The sequence below is a fragment of the Pseudorca crassidens genome, chromosome 1, assembly GCF_039906515.1.
Source record: "Pseudorca crassidens isolate mPseCra1 chromosome 1, mPseCra1.hap1, whole genome shotgun sequence".
Taxonomy (NCBI): domain Eukaryota; kingdom Metazoa; phylum Chordata; class Mammalia; order Artiodactyla; family Delphinidae; genus Pseudorca; species Pseudorca crassidens.
Window position 1 is genome coordinate 172393828 of NC_090296.1, and position 14634 is coordinate 172408461.

General features: G+C 42.2%; 1 long non-coding RNA gene across 13 annotated transcripts in view; it reads right to left on the reverse strand.

The window, feature by feature from the left end:
• Window positions 1–14634, reverse strand: part of LOC137203598 (uncharacterized) — a 220998-nt gene that overhangs the window by 118388 nt on the left and 87976 nt on the right. The window contains exon 5 of one of the 13 annotated variants that reach the window (XR_010933198.1): window positions 8006–10953. The exons of the other annotated variants lie outside the window; for them this stretch is intronic. This is a non-coding gene — a long non-coding RNA (uncharacterized lncRNA). Of the gene's footprint in view, window positions 1–8005; window positions 10954–14634 lie in introns of those variants that run through there. 13 annotated transcript variants of the gene reach the window in all.

The window sequence follows — 14634 nt, forward strand, 5'->3', positions numbered from 1 at the left end:
ACGGCCAGAAAAATAGGACAGCATAATTTCCCATTCTCCTCTTTGAGAATGTACTCATATATGTTTATTTTTTCCCATAATAATACACAGGAAATACATTACATTTTCCAAGTGCTAGCCAAATTCTATTTAAGTTTGTTAACATACTAAATCATTGACGGACAGAGGTCGTCAGGAGGCTTTACTGCTCTCACTCAAAGTCAACATTGGGTTACCAAGATAGCTCTTTTCACTAAATGTGGTGGCATCTTGCCCAATATATTTTATGCTGTATGAAGACTTTTCACATGCCTAGTGAAAAACATTTATTTTTTCCTTTTTGGATGTGCTTTTCTCGCAATAAAAACTCCCTCTAAAACTGAAGGCAAATTTTATTTTAATGTGGAAATATATTCCAGCTTGAGAATGAATCAAAGCCACATTTTTTCCGTGGAATAAAAGCACTGTGTCATTAAGCTTTGGTGTGTTTTCACAGATGTTATTCTCCTTTTGCCTGGGCATGAGCTATCAGAATCATATTTTGCAGTTATGTGTGTGTACAGGTTGAAGCTAGAAATCAGGGAGAATATTAAGGCCACTGAAATTTCCAGCTGCCTAAATTTCTATTTTGAGTAATTTTGCCCACCTGAAAAGCAAATATTTAGAACATGTCTATGGTGAGTGGCCCTTCCGGACTCGTGATGGAACTTTTAGGGCAAAATGAACACACTGTTTCTGCTCCCTGTGCCCAGAGGGTGGGGACTAGGTAGTCCGCGCTTTAAATAGTCACAGGTTGTATTACTAACCGTTGTGTTCCTTCCTGATGATTCACACACCTGACCTCAGCTTTGACATAGCTGACAAGTTCAATTCTTAGTAGCGTAACCTTTTAAAAACACATGTTTTTACTACTTAGAATCTCTTCCCTATAAAGTGCATGGCAGTAAGTGTCGACTTCTCCCTGTCTTATAAATGGAAACAAATGATCTTGTGGTCTTAAAAAAACAAAACGATACAGGGATGTGTCACCCTGATGCTGCAGTCCTGGCCTACGCCATCTTTGCTGAGTGTGTACATCCGAGTAAGTCTATACGAAGCACGGATGTACATGTTTTAATAGAAATCTGTCCCAAAGGATTTTTGTAAGTTTTCTATCATTGGTTGGTGTATGTGGCCCAAGATAGAAATGGAAAAGAAAAACACAATGGAGAGAGCCTGAGACGGGGTAATGATGATGACAGCTATGGTACAGAAACATGAGGATGTACAGCCAGAACCAAGGGTGACCACTGTCCCCGTCTGCCTGGGACTGAAGGGTGTCCTGAACCAGGGCTCTCGGTGCCGACACCAGGAGCGGGTTCAGACCCACACTCCACCTTTTATTAGACTCGAAGAAGTTGGCAAACCAACTTCTCAGAGCCTCAGTTGTCTGAGTTGGGTAAAGAGGATAATATAACTGCCCCTTAGGTTTTAGAGATTAGAGATGACTCGCACAAAGAGAATGGACTGGAACATCGTGGGCCCTCTGGATGCATCAGCCTCCTGCAGTGCATTTTATACACACTCTCCATCAATCCCCATGACGATCCAGCCGGGTAGGGAGCCGGATCGTTATCATCCCTTCTCTAGGCAGAATGACCTCGGGCCCAGAGGGGCTGGGACTCCCGGCTCCCACCGCTGGTGACTGGCTGATCGCTGCCCTGAGCCAAACCCTGGCCAGCTCTCACCAGCTGTGCCATCTGCATCAGTAAAGAATAAGGGCTGTTCTCATCATTATCTTCAGATAAAAATACAAAAGACTGGTCTTGCTCTCCTCGTCTCCACATCCCTCCTCCCACAGAGCAGTGATGCCAAAGCACTAAACTTGGGTCCCCAGCATCAGAGAGCAGCTGCCTTTGGGGTCCTGTTGAAAGTTCTGTAGATTCTGCCACTGTTTTCCAGGCCAGGTTTGGGTCTGGGTGGACAGGTCCCAAAGGAGAGGACAGCCGTCTGCTCCCTGGCCTCCTCTGAGCCCACTGACTCGCCCCCCACCATCATTCCTAAGCATGCTGCTGCTTGCACGTCATGATGACGCCCTGAGCTATGCAGAGTGTGGGATGCCTCGCCATGATTTATTTTTGGATTTCAAGGAGCTAGACTTTCCCTTCTTTAACTATTCAAAAGTAATGGAAACCAGCACAATGCTTCCTGCCACATCGCTGTAATCAGTAGACTTGGGAGTTCGGGCCCACGAACATTTTCCACCCTCAGTCTTCCAGGGTCATTTGCTCTTTCTTCAGTGAATCTCTTTGGGCTCTTGCTCATCGGTCACATCTTCAATCGATTGTGTGGTGTGAACACTTAGCCCTCGAGTCATCCTGCGGCTGTGGTCTGCCCAACTGTGCAAAACAATCTATTACATAGAATTCTGTTACTTTATTACATAGAATTCTGTTACTTTAAGGAGTCAAAGGCCTGCAATTCTCTTGGCATTTTTTCACGCAGTTAATGTTGTCAGGGCTCTGGGCATTGTTGAGTGTGAGCTTCCCTGATAGTTCAAGCCAAACTCTACTTGCCTTTCCCATCACTGGCCAATTTTTAATCCATTCTCCTGTGCTGATGTAGATGTTCTTTTTGTTTTCCATTCTGACACAAACTGGAATCTTCCAGAGCCCAAAAGTAAGACAGCAAATGACTAACATTGCTTGTTTCAGTTTAGTTACTTTGTAAATATTTTTTAAATACTCAGATTTTTCTATGAACCGCTCAAATTAAATTTAGTGAGTTTATTTCCTTCACTTTCAAAAAAAAAAGTTGGATAAATTTACATGACTCTTTAATATTTACATGAGAAAAAAAATACTACCACCCATTTCTTTCTTTCTCCTGACTCTATCACTGCATGTCTTTCATCAGCTTTTCAGGACCACTTGTAACCCTGGGTAATTACCATAGTACACTCATTTTTTTAAAGTTTGGTTCAGCCATTAGAGATAGACTTGAACTTAAAATATCTGCTAGGTATCTCCCACTGATTTTGAAATTTCTCCCAGGTTTATAAAAATTAATTAGGTTAGTTTTGCTCCTATGAGAGACAACATCAATGAGAACGTTGGTTTATCCTGGATTTGTATTTTAGGGAAAAATCACTTGTGTTGGATCGCCCCCACCCCCAATATAATCAAAAAGCCAAGGCAAAATAAGCAAACCAACAAAAAGGCATCACACTTTGTTCAAAGGCCCTTTAAAAATATGTAATAATGACCCAGTTAACTCTCTGCCATTTATTTGACTATTTTCATATTGAGAAAATAGAATTGTCGAAGCTAGCAAAAAAGGGACCTATGAAACCAATATAGTATATTAGATTGTATTGTATCCATGAAAGTACATGCACTTTATTATTAGGCAATTCTGTCAGGCACAAATCATTAACTTTTTTTTTTTTAAGATCCCCATTTTATTTATTTATTTATTTTTATTAGTTATCTATTTTATACACATCAGTGTGTACATGTCAATCCCAATCTTCCAATTCATCCCACCACCTGCCCCCCTCTTTCCCCCCTTGATGTCCATATGTCTGTTCTCTACATCTGTGTCTCTATTTCTGCCTTACAAACTGGTTCATCTGTACCATTTTTCTAGATTCCACATATATGCATTAATATATGATATTTGTTTTTCTCTTTCTTACTTTACTCTGTATGACAGTCTCTAGGTCCATCCACGTCTCTACAAATGACCCAATTTTGTTCCTTTTTATGGCTGAGTAATATTCCATTGTATATATGTACCACATCTTCTTTATCCATTTTTCTGTTGATGGGCATTTAGGTTGCTTCCATGATCTGGCTATTGTAAATAGTGCTGCAATGAACACTGGGGTGCATCTGTCTTTTTGGGTATATGCCCAGTAGTGGGATTGCTGAGTCATATGGTAATTCTATTTTTAGTTTTTTAAGGAACATCCATACTGTTCTCCATAGTGGCTGTATCAATTTACATTCCCACCAACAGTGCAGGAGAGTTCCCTTTTCTCCACACCCTCTCCAGCATTTGTTGTCTGTAGATTTTCTGATGATGGCCATTCTAACTGGTGTGAGGTGATACCTCACTGTAGTTTTGTTTTGCATTTCTCTAATAATTAGTGATGTTGAGCAGCTTTTCATGTGCCTCTTGGCCATCTGTATGTCTTCTCTGGAGAAATGTCTATTTAGGTCTTTTGCCCATTTTTTGATTGGGTTATTTGTTTTTTTAATATTGAGCTGCATGAGCTGTTTATATATTTTGGGGATTAATCCTTTGTCCGTTGATTCATTTGCAAATATTTTCTCCCATTCTGAGGGTTGTCTTTTTGTCTTGTTTATAGTTTCCTTTGCTGTGAAAAAGCTTTTAAGTTTCATTAGGTCCCATTTGTTTATTTTTGTTTTTATTTCCATTACCCTAGGAAGTGGGTCAAAAAAGATCTTGCTGTGATTTATGTCAAAGAGTGTTCTTTCTATGTTTTCTCTAAGAGTTTTATAGTGTCTGGTTTTACATTTAGGTCTTTAATCCAACAAATCATTAGCTATTAATTATTACCATAAGCTAAATCCCCCTTTCAACATTTTGTTATACAAATTCCCAACATACCAAAAAGTTGAAAGCATTGCACAGTGAACACTCATGTAACATCCACCCAAGTTTTGTAATTAACATTTGTTACCTCTGTTTTGTTCCTTTTCTGTCCATCTTATTGATTCCTCTGTCCATAAGTCAGTCCATTATAAGCACAATTTTAACAAGTTGAACGGCCTAATTTCCTGCCCATAGAAGTTTGGAAGTAATGGATTAGAATGGGTTTGGACAAGGAGAGTGTAAATAGCGGGCCCAATGGATCCTGGTCCATTGATGACCTTAAGATCTGATGTGGATGGAGACTCCCTGATGTGAAACGGACAAAGTGGAAAGAAGAGTTCAGCCATATTAATGGTTGGAGGCTCTTGCGTAGAAGATTGGAATCGTGAAGCCTTGTCATATAAGCTACAAGTCCATCCTGTCCCACGACAGGCACTGCTAACAAGAGTCCGCCTCTCAATGAAGACTAGATATGGCCAAAGGCCCTCCTCTACTTTGCACTCCAGACGGGCACCACTGAGGGGTCAGAGCTGCCAAGTACGTGGAAACTTACTAGCCATCCATGGACGAGTGGACACCCCCTCTCTACAAACCTGAACTCCAGGGGCAGCTGTATTAGAGCCACACGTGATCAACATAGATAACAATCTACCTGATTATTAATCAAACCTGAAATCAGTAAGTATAGAGCCCCTGATACACTCAATACCACCACTCCTCCAACTCCTGCAGATTCAGGTATTCTCCTTTTGCTTACACACACACACACACACACACACACACACACACACACACACACAGAGAGAGAAAGAAAAGTGAAACTCTGCATTATATCCCTAAGGATTGTGAGAAGTTTCTGCTGCCTGGGCTAGACCTGAGCAGTGACAAGGAAGTTCTCAGTGCAAGGTTTTGGCCTTACAGGAAAGAAGTGAACAATCAAGTTAAGATACAATTCATGGGACTCTGGTGTCTGGGTGGAGATAAGAGCTGGGTGCACTGGATGACCAGGTGTGCGCAGGGTGCTGGAGACAAATGGTAGGTGCAAAGTCTCCTGAGTCCAGGGTGGGGATGGAGTGGATAATGAAGAGGAAGGAGAGCTATACCTGAATATATAGCCAGATTTTGAATTGTGGGCTCTGTTGGCATAAACATGATTTGGCTTTTATCACTGGTATACAATTTGAAAGGCCTTAATAAGACAACAAACTTCACCAAGCTTAATTCCAAATTTTTATGATATCTTAGTGTACTAATTTCACACTGTTAAAGGCAGGGCAGAGGTTATGGAATAATCTGAGAAATAAATTATATGATTAAGACAGAAAACAGAGGGAATTTTAATGCATATTTTTAAAGGGCTGCTAAGAAAATAAAAGTTAAATTTCTAAAAAGTCCTAGCATATGGGGCTTCCCTGGTGGTGCAGTGGTTGAGAGTCCGCCTGCCGATGCAGGGGACACAGGTTCGTGCCCCGGTCTGGGAGGATCCCACATGCCGCGGAGCGGCTGGGCCCGTGAGCCATGGCTGCTGAGCCTGCACATCCGGAGCCTGTGCTCCGCAACAGGAGAGGCCACAACATTGAGAGGCCCGCGTACCGCAAAAAAAAAAAAGTCCTAGCATAGTGGGACACTTCATTCATCCAGAAGATTCCTGGAAGTGGACTAGCTCATTCTCCAACCACATCGTAAAGGAGGCATTGCTTAGTATACAAACAGAGCAGTATATTTTGTGATAGTATGACTCTTTGAATGAAGTGAAAATGTTGCTTTTGATTCATCTTAATTTTAATGAACTAAACTGATTTGCCTTGAGGCCCGCTGACAGTATGATGCACACCCGTGGTGGTGTCTGGATTCTGTGTTTTCCCTTTCTTCTCATTCTGAGACCCCTGAGATTAATAAGGAATATCTAATTTCTTAGTAGGACACTGTAAGAAGAAGGTGGCCTTGTGAGGTTCAGAAGCTCCATTTGTCCCCAACTGCACCCACACATAGTTGAGTTGTGTTCCCATTCTGTTTATGGTACAGCTGAAGTATCGTATCTTGAAGTGGAGCCCCAGTGAGCAGGGGTGTCCTGGAGACCATGGCACCCTGCTCATGCCACCTGAGGGTGGTCTAGGGGTCAGCGGGGTAACACGAGTACAGGGTGTCTCCATGATCGTTGAGAAGATAATGAAGCAGCAAACGTGCAAAGGCACACGTGGTATCTGAACATCAGCCAGATGTGGGCAGAGGACAGGCTCAGGTAAACTGGACCCAGGGCCTAATGGGTCTAGTGGAAATAAAGATTCAAAGAATGGAAAAATCTTAAACACTTAAAATCCTGTCATGGTCTAAAATATCAATACAGGCTATGTCCCTCAACAAGTGCTCTGAGGAATCTGCCGTTTAACCGTCCTTTCACTTCCAGCCATGCATAAATGGCTCCATTGTCAGTATTTTTTTTTTTAATTTACTTATTTTATTTTTGGCTGCATTGGATCTATGTTGGTGTTCTCCGGTTTTCTCTAGTTGCTGCGAGCAGGGGACACTCTTCATTGTGGTGCGTGGGTTTCTCATTGCAGTGTCTTCTCTTGTTGTTGAGCACGGGCTCTAAGCACGTGGGCTTCAGTAGTTGTGGCTCATGGGCTTCAGCAGTTGTGGCTCACAGGCTCTAGAGCACAGGCTCAGTAGTTGTGGCACACAGGCTTAGTTGCTCTGCAGCATGTGGGATCTTCCTGGACCAGGGCTCGAACCTGTGTCCCCTGAATTGGCAGGCAGATTCTTAACCACTGCGCAACCAGGGAAGCCCTGTTGGCAATATTTTAGATGAAATCCTTTCATCAGCTGTTTCAGAAACAATTGATAATTGTGTGTTCCCGGAATTACATTTTGGCTTCAAGGACTTCTGAAAAGGGCTGAATTGTTCTTTGTAGCACAGCAGAAACAAAATGATTGTGAAGATATTAGCTTCGTAATCTGTGCACCAGACTCATTTGAGTTGTGTATTTAGTATGTGTGCGTGAGTCCGTGTATGTGCATCCAAATTTGTGACGTATACCATCCTTTGTAGGTCCAATACCTGGTAGACATTTGGTAGCAAAAATTTGGTTGTTAAGAGGAATATAGAGGTTCTTCCTGAGCAAGGTTTCTCAAGCCACACACCCTAACTCGGATTGAAAAGAGCTTTTTTTACTTGAGTTGGGGTATTGTAAAGTGGTGTTGATTTTACAGACTGTGCTCTGGGAAGTTTCAGCTTATCTGGGACTCTGGGATGTCAGGGGTTCCCAGCTGCCCCTCTAGAGCAGCATTCTCTCTGTGACTGGGCCTGACTTTTGACACCGTGTCACCCCACTGCCCCTCACCATGTGGGTCATTTCCCCCCAGCCCCTCCCCCTCCTCATTCCCCCTCCCTCTCTGTGTACTACACACAGACAGAGTGCCAGCCACGTTAGTTTCTAATTTGTATTTCTGGCTTTATTTATGCAATGGGATCAATATTATACAACAATTGTATTGCTAATTCTGAAGTATACATGGCTCATATACAACAGAACAGTCTATCCTGGCAAAGCCCATGTAATAAGAAGATGTGTTTGTTTTTTTGTGGGCTGGAGGAGTGATTATGACTTTTAAAACTTTTCACCTTTCTTAAAAAGTCTGTTTTTCTCTCCCAGTGTGTTAATTACCACAAGGGCAATGGCCATTTCTGTCTTGTTCACTTTTTGATCCCCAACCCCCAGAATGGTGCTAACATATGCTACATCCTCAACCACTGTGGTCTTTCACTGAAGTATAGTTGATTTACAATGTTATATTAGTTTCAAGTGTACAACACAGTGATTCAGTATTTTTACAGATTATACTCCATTAAAAGTTATTACAAGATAATGGCTATAATTCCCTGTGTTGTACAATATATCCTTATTGCTTACATATTTTTTACATAGTAGTCTGTACCTCTTACTCCCCTACCCTTATCTTGCCCCTCACCTCTTCCCTTTGTTCTCTATATCTGTGAGTTTCTACTTTACTATATACATCTGTTTGTTTTATTTTTTGGATTCCACATATAAGTCACATCATACAGTACTTATTTTTCTCTGTCTGACTTAGTTCACTTAGCATAATACCCTCCACGTCCATCCATGTTGTTGCAAATGGCAAAATTTTATTCTTTTTTATGGCTGAGTAACGTTCCATTGTATATATACATCTTCTTTATTCATTCATTTGTTGATGGACATTTTGGTTGCTTCCATATCTTATCTATTGTAAATAATGCTGCAACGAACATAGGGGTACATGTATCTTTTCGAATTAGTGTTCTCCTTTTTTCTGGATATATACCCAGGAGTGGAATTGCTGGATCATGTGGTAGTTCTAGTTTTAGGTTTTTGAGGAACCTCCATACTGTTCTCCATAGTGGCTGCACCAATTTACATTCCCACCAACAGTGTACAAGGGTTCCCTTTTCTCCACCAGCATTCGTTTTTTGATGATGGCCATTCTGACAACCACTGTGTTTTGAATGAATACCTGGTGGACATCTAGCAGGTCCTCTCCCTCCAGATGGATTCCCTGAGCAGCTTGGAGCTTCATGCCCCCAAGAGAAGGTGCTGCGGGGAGCCCAGGAGGCTGTCGGAGGGGGGTCCTTTCATGGCACAGCTAGGAATGGCCTGGGGGGATCTCAGCAAGGGCCTGAGTCTCCAAAGTTGCAGTAACTTGTCAGGATGTCCCTTCTCATTCTAAACAAATATTTCCTTTTGCACCAATTTTTTTGTATTCATAACTTTGCTCTTTTTCTAAAAAAGAGGATTCTAGGACTTGTAGAAGTTTTAGGCTCCACAAAACGTGGCTCAGCCCCACAAAAGAGGTGAGTTAATATTTTTCTGGAGAACTTGTTTTCCTCTCGTTCTGTTCCTTCTCTGCCGGTTTTCCCACCTTCTTTCCCACCATCCCCCTTTCCTGCCGTCTGTCCATTTAACAATCATGGGGGCACAGTAATGGGTCTTCAACACCATCGGCAGCCGTATAAGTAGGGATGTCTCTTTTGCTGACAATCCGGGACTCATGATGTGGTGAATGTTTATCCCCCTCCCAGCTCTCCAAAAACTGTAGACATTTTAGGGCCGCTCATCCCACTCTGATTAGAAACCTAAGAAGTGGATATTTTCTCCCAATGCCCGCTCATTACCAGGATTTGTGAATCTGGCCTACCTGTGTCAATCTCATGCTTGAAACCAGGATTGTGTGTTGTTTTTTTTTAAAAATTTAAAGCCTCTAAATATATTTCCAAATTAAGAGTACATGATTTGTTGTTCAAATTAATAATCAGAATGAACATTTACTTGTGTTTCCTTTTTTTTTGGCCATGCCACACAGCATGCAGGATCTCAGTTCCCTGACCAGGAGTCAAACCCGGGCCCCCTGCAGGGGAAGCTCAGAGTCTTAACCACTGGACAACCAGGGAAGTCCCCTGTGTTTCTTTTTTTATAATTTGTATCTTGCCTGCTATGAATAAGGGTCTGAAACATCTGTGTTATCCTTATGACTACACTGATCTTTCATGTTGCCTAATTTCAGGCATGTTATAAAGGTTCTCTTCCACCAAAATATTTACACAATTTTAAGTCTGAAATCCCACTATTAGAGAACGTTTTCGATTTCTCGTGCCTTCCAGGATTCTCTAACCAGGAGCAGCAGTTGTTGGTGAGGGCAGTGCCCTAGGCCCTGGGAGCATCAGCTGCATCACTCAGTGAGGGGTCTGGGCTCAGCGGACTCTGCCCACCGCAGGGTCTGTAAGAGCAGCACAGGTGTTTATGGCCCCAGCGCCCTCTCCATTCCATCAATTCAATGCTGGGATAGGGTGGCCAGTCTGGTACATAACTCTCAGTGCCATAGTCTGGGAAAGGGACCGCTGTGAGAACAGGCTTCCTGTTACAGCCCAGAGCCATGCTGCTGGCCCTGGACATTGCTCTCCTTCACTGGGGATAAAGGGAATCTTGTTGACCTGCACCTCTCCTTGGGCCCAGGTTCACTTCATTTCGGGAACTGTCGTGGGAGGAGGAGCTGAAACTGCTGCCAGGCTTGCAGATTTGATTTCAGCAAATCGTCCAGCAGCCCAGCCCAGCGCCCGGGAACAGGGGAAAGGGAAACACAGCACAGCGCACCGCGCACCCCTCCCGCTCCGGGCCTCACCGTTTCTGTGGAAAACATTCCCCAGGGCTCTTGCAAGAGGATGACTCATCTCAGGAGGTATTTTTAGGAATCAGTTAACTTGCATTTAGCTTAGAGAGGCAGGATCCAATTCGAGAGGAGCTGTGAGCCGTTACACACAAGCTGTTTTGAATGTTGTAATTGTTCCACGGTTTCTGGGTCTGTGGATTGAGTCATCTTCTGGTGAAGCAGAAGGGAAAACAGAAAGAGACTGTTGCTACAACAGGGCATCTGATAAGATGCTAAAGAAATCAATGCCAGTAACAGCATTATATTTATCTTTAGAGGATCACACCTGCTGGTTCCAGGCACATCTTGTAATACTTGGTTAAATTTTGCAGAGTCACTCATGGGCATTTTAAGGATTACATTAGAATATCAGCACTGGTCTTAGAGGCAGAGGCTAATGAGGTAAAATGCCCTTTTACACACGGTTGACTTTGGGAGGTGCTCATATATTTATTTGTACCTTGAGTTTCAAACCCCTGGAAAGGAGCGAAATGAGACAGCAGATGATGCCTGCAGGAGGAGTTGATGTGGCCAGGACCCCTCTCCCTGGAAGGCTGGGAATCTCCCCAGTGCATGTATGTGTGTGTTCATGTGTGTGTGTGCATATGTGCATGTGCAGGTATGTGTGCATATTTTGTGAGTGTGTGTGCTTGTGTGTATGTTTTATTTGTGTATTTATGGGTGTATGTGTATGTACATATTTGTGTGTATTTGCCTGTGTGTATATGCATGTGTGTTTGCAGGCATGTGTGTATCTGTATTTTTGTGTATGTGTGTGTTTTGTTTTTGTGCATATGTACATATGTGTGTGTGTTTAGTCGTGCGTATTGTGTGTAGATGTGTGGGATACATGTTTGGGTATGTTTGGGTATGTAGATTTGATGTGTATATGTTTAAATTTACACATGTGTGTGTATTTGACATGTGTATATGTGTGTTTGTGTGTATGTGTATTTATCTGTGTGTGCCTGGGTGTGTGCTTGGTTGCGTGTATTGTGTGTACGTGTGTGGGGCCCATGTTTTCATGTATGTGTGTTGGGGTGTGTATGCTTGGTTAGTACACAACCAGTCCAGTTATGCACATGTAGGTCTACCCAGAAGCTAGTGGGTGAGTGAGTGAGTGGTTTGTGGAGTTTTCAAAGCTGAGAAATTGAATCTTTGTTTCAGTGGCAGAAAAGGAAATTGTCCTCTCAGATGCCCAGAGAGTGATGGTTCAGCTCCGTGGGGCTTACTGTGGTGGAATTTCTCGTCTTCCAGTAATGATCAAAAGCCAAACAAAACAAAAAACAAAGCAAGTGTCAGAAAAGAAACCTTTAAAAATTGTGGCTGCCCTGACTATTATGTTTCTCTCACTGTTGCTGCTTTTCTCCTACATTCTACGCCCCCTCCCCCAGATATTTACATCACTTTTCTGAGTTGGTTTCCTTTGTGTACAAGTTCCACCCATCCTCCGCAGAGCATGTGAGTCTGTGCTGACTGATCCTGCACCTGGTATGGCCCGGATTTAACCCACATTCATGAACTTAAAAGGCGATCCTTCTCCAAGTGGAGCTGTGCTCGCCCAGAGCTCTCCCAGCGCCATTTCACAACCATCCCCTTTCACCATCAGTATTATTAAAACAGATGGTGCCTTTCCACTGCGGCAGGGAGCTTCAACAACCAATTTTAGAGAGTAAATTGCAAAGTTGAAGTTTCCTTTTAAATAAGCAAAGGATAGCTGATCCAGGTCAGCCAAGACAGAAAGCCAGATCTCAAATTTCACCCGAAATTCAAGCCACTGTAAAGCAGTCCTTTGCTAAAAAAGAAAGAAGAAAAACCCTATGTGGGATTCTTACGTTGGAACTTTGATCACGGTTTTCTCCTTTCACTGTGGGTGAAAAGCAGAAATAGTACATGGTCTCTTTGACAGTATTTTTGCCTTGGCCAAAAATGAGGAAGTATTAGATAATTAATGCAAAATCTTGTTTCAACGTAATTTCCAGTTGTCATTCCACACTCAAAAATATTTGGCTAACCTGGAGAAGCAGCTGAACCCTGGGGTAATAATTTTATCCAAATGGTCACTATTTAAGAACTACTAATTACTAAAATGAACTTTCCAAACATAATTTTTTGTTAAATTACAGTCAAGTGCTCCCATTTAGATGCAAATAGGATAAGAAAAAAAGAATACTTTAAAAATATGTACCCTTTATTTTTCCTATGTATAATGTCCAAACTGCCTATATACTTAATTTACTCACTATCCCTTCTCCTCCAGATTTCCAAGAACTCTCTCTTTCTGCGAGGCACATGGACAGGCATGGTATTTCCCCCTCGTGTCAGCAGAATGACCAGGCCTTGATATTTGCATGTTTCCCCAGTTATTGTTGCTCAGCTCATGATTACAGAAAAATGAATTATGGCCCTGCCTACACAATATTATCTCTACATTATACATAAAATACAGCAATCAATGTGATATGTTGTTTTTGTACATGAATAAAAACATCTGAAAGAAAATCTTTACATGTACTTGTAAGTGGTGGTACTTTAAGTCCAGAATAACATGAAACCTACTAACTGCCTGTAGCTGTCTTCCAACTCGATGATTTAAAACTTCTGGGCACTTTTTTCCCCTCCATCACACAGTAATCAAGGGTAAGGACACACTTATAGTTGGAACATTCTATAAGGTTAGAATAGGGCAATCTACGAATCACAAAGCCCTGGCCTTGAAGTCGAGAGACTGACTTCCAATTTTCTCACCATTGTCTCCCTAGGGTGCCTCACTGTTCCTGATATAGTTCCAGTGCTTGAAGCACTGCTGCACAAATGAATGAGAACCACTCTGGCTTCTAAAACACACCCCCTCCATTTCCAGGTGTTTTTCTAGAGAAGTGAGGAGAGAAAAACTGACTAAACTCTGCCATATTCGTTTTTCCAAATCACCTGTAATTAGGATACCCACTCATCACAATTTTGAACATTTTGCAATATATTCTTCTTTTCAAATTTACTTTTCATTTACCGAAGTGGGATTATATTGTATTGTTTCAAAACAAATTTTATAATGAGGTCAATCTACATTACAAAAAAAAGGAATATGGTCTTGGTAGCATTTGCATTTTCTTGTAAACTCTAACATCTTCTGGTTTTTGCCTTTGTTTCAACTGAGAGTTTTGCTTTTTTTCAAGTAGACCTCAAGTCCACTAGTAGCCAGACATGACCTGTAGGTTTTCCAGGAAACACCTCCTGTTCTGTTAAATGTCGCATCATAATTCCATAAAAGTCTCATGTCTTGGCTCAGGCTGCTACAGCAAAACAAAACAAATCAAAAAATGCATAGATTGGGGGTTTAGGCAGACATTTATTTCTTATAGTTCTGGAGGCTACAAGTCCAAGATCAAGGTGCCAGTGGACTTGGAACCTGGTGAGAGCCCTCTTCCTGTCTTGCATACGGCTGCCTTCTCACTGTGTTCTCACTTGGCAGAGAGAGAGAAAGAGAGAGAGAGAGAGAGAGAGTGCGAGCGAGCTCTGGTGTCTCTTCCTCTTCTTATGAGGACACTAATCCTATCATGGGGCCTCCACCCTCATGACCTTATCTAACCCTAATAACTGCCCACAGGGCTTACCTCCAGATACTGTCCCACTGGGGGTTAGGCTTCAACATCTAGGTTCTGGGGGACACAAACATTCAGTCCACAGCACCTCATCAGTGTGAACCATAAAACATTAAATGCATTCATTGATGAGCTCTGAATTTATTCAAAGAGAAGAATTATCAATCTTCCACCTCTAGCATGAAACTTGGAAGCAGATCAATAGCAAAACACATTTCTACAAAAGAGCATAGACTTTTAGGCATAAACT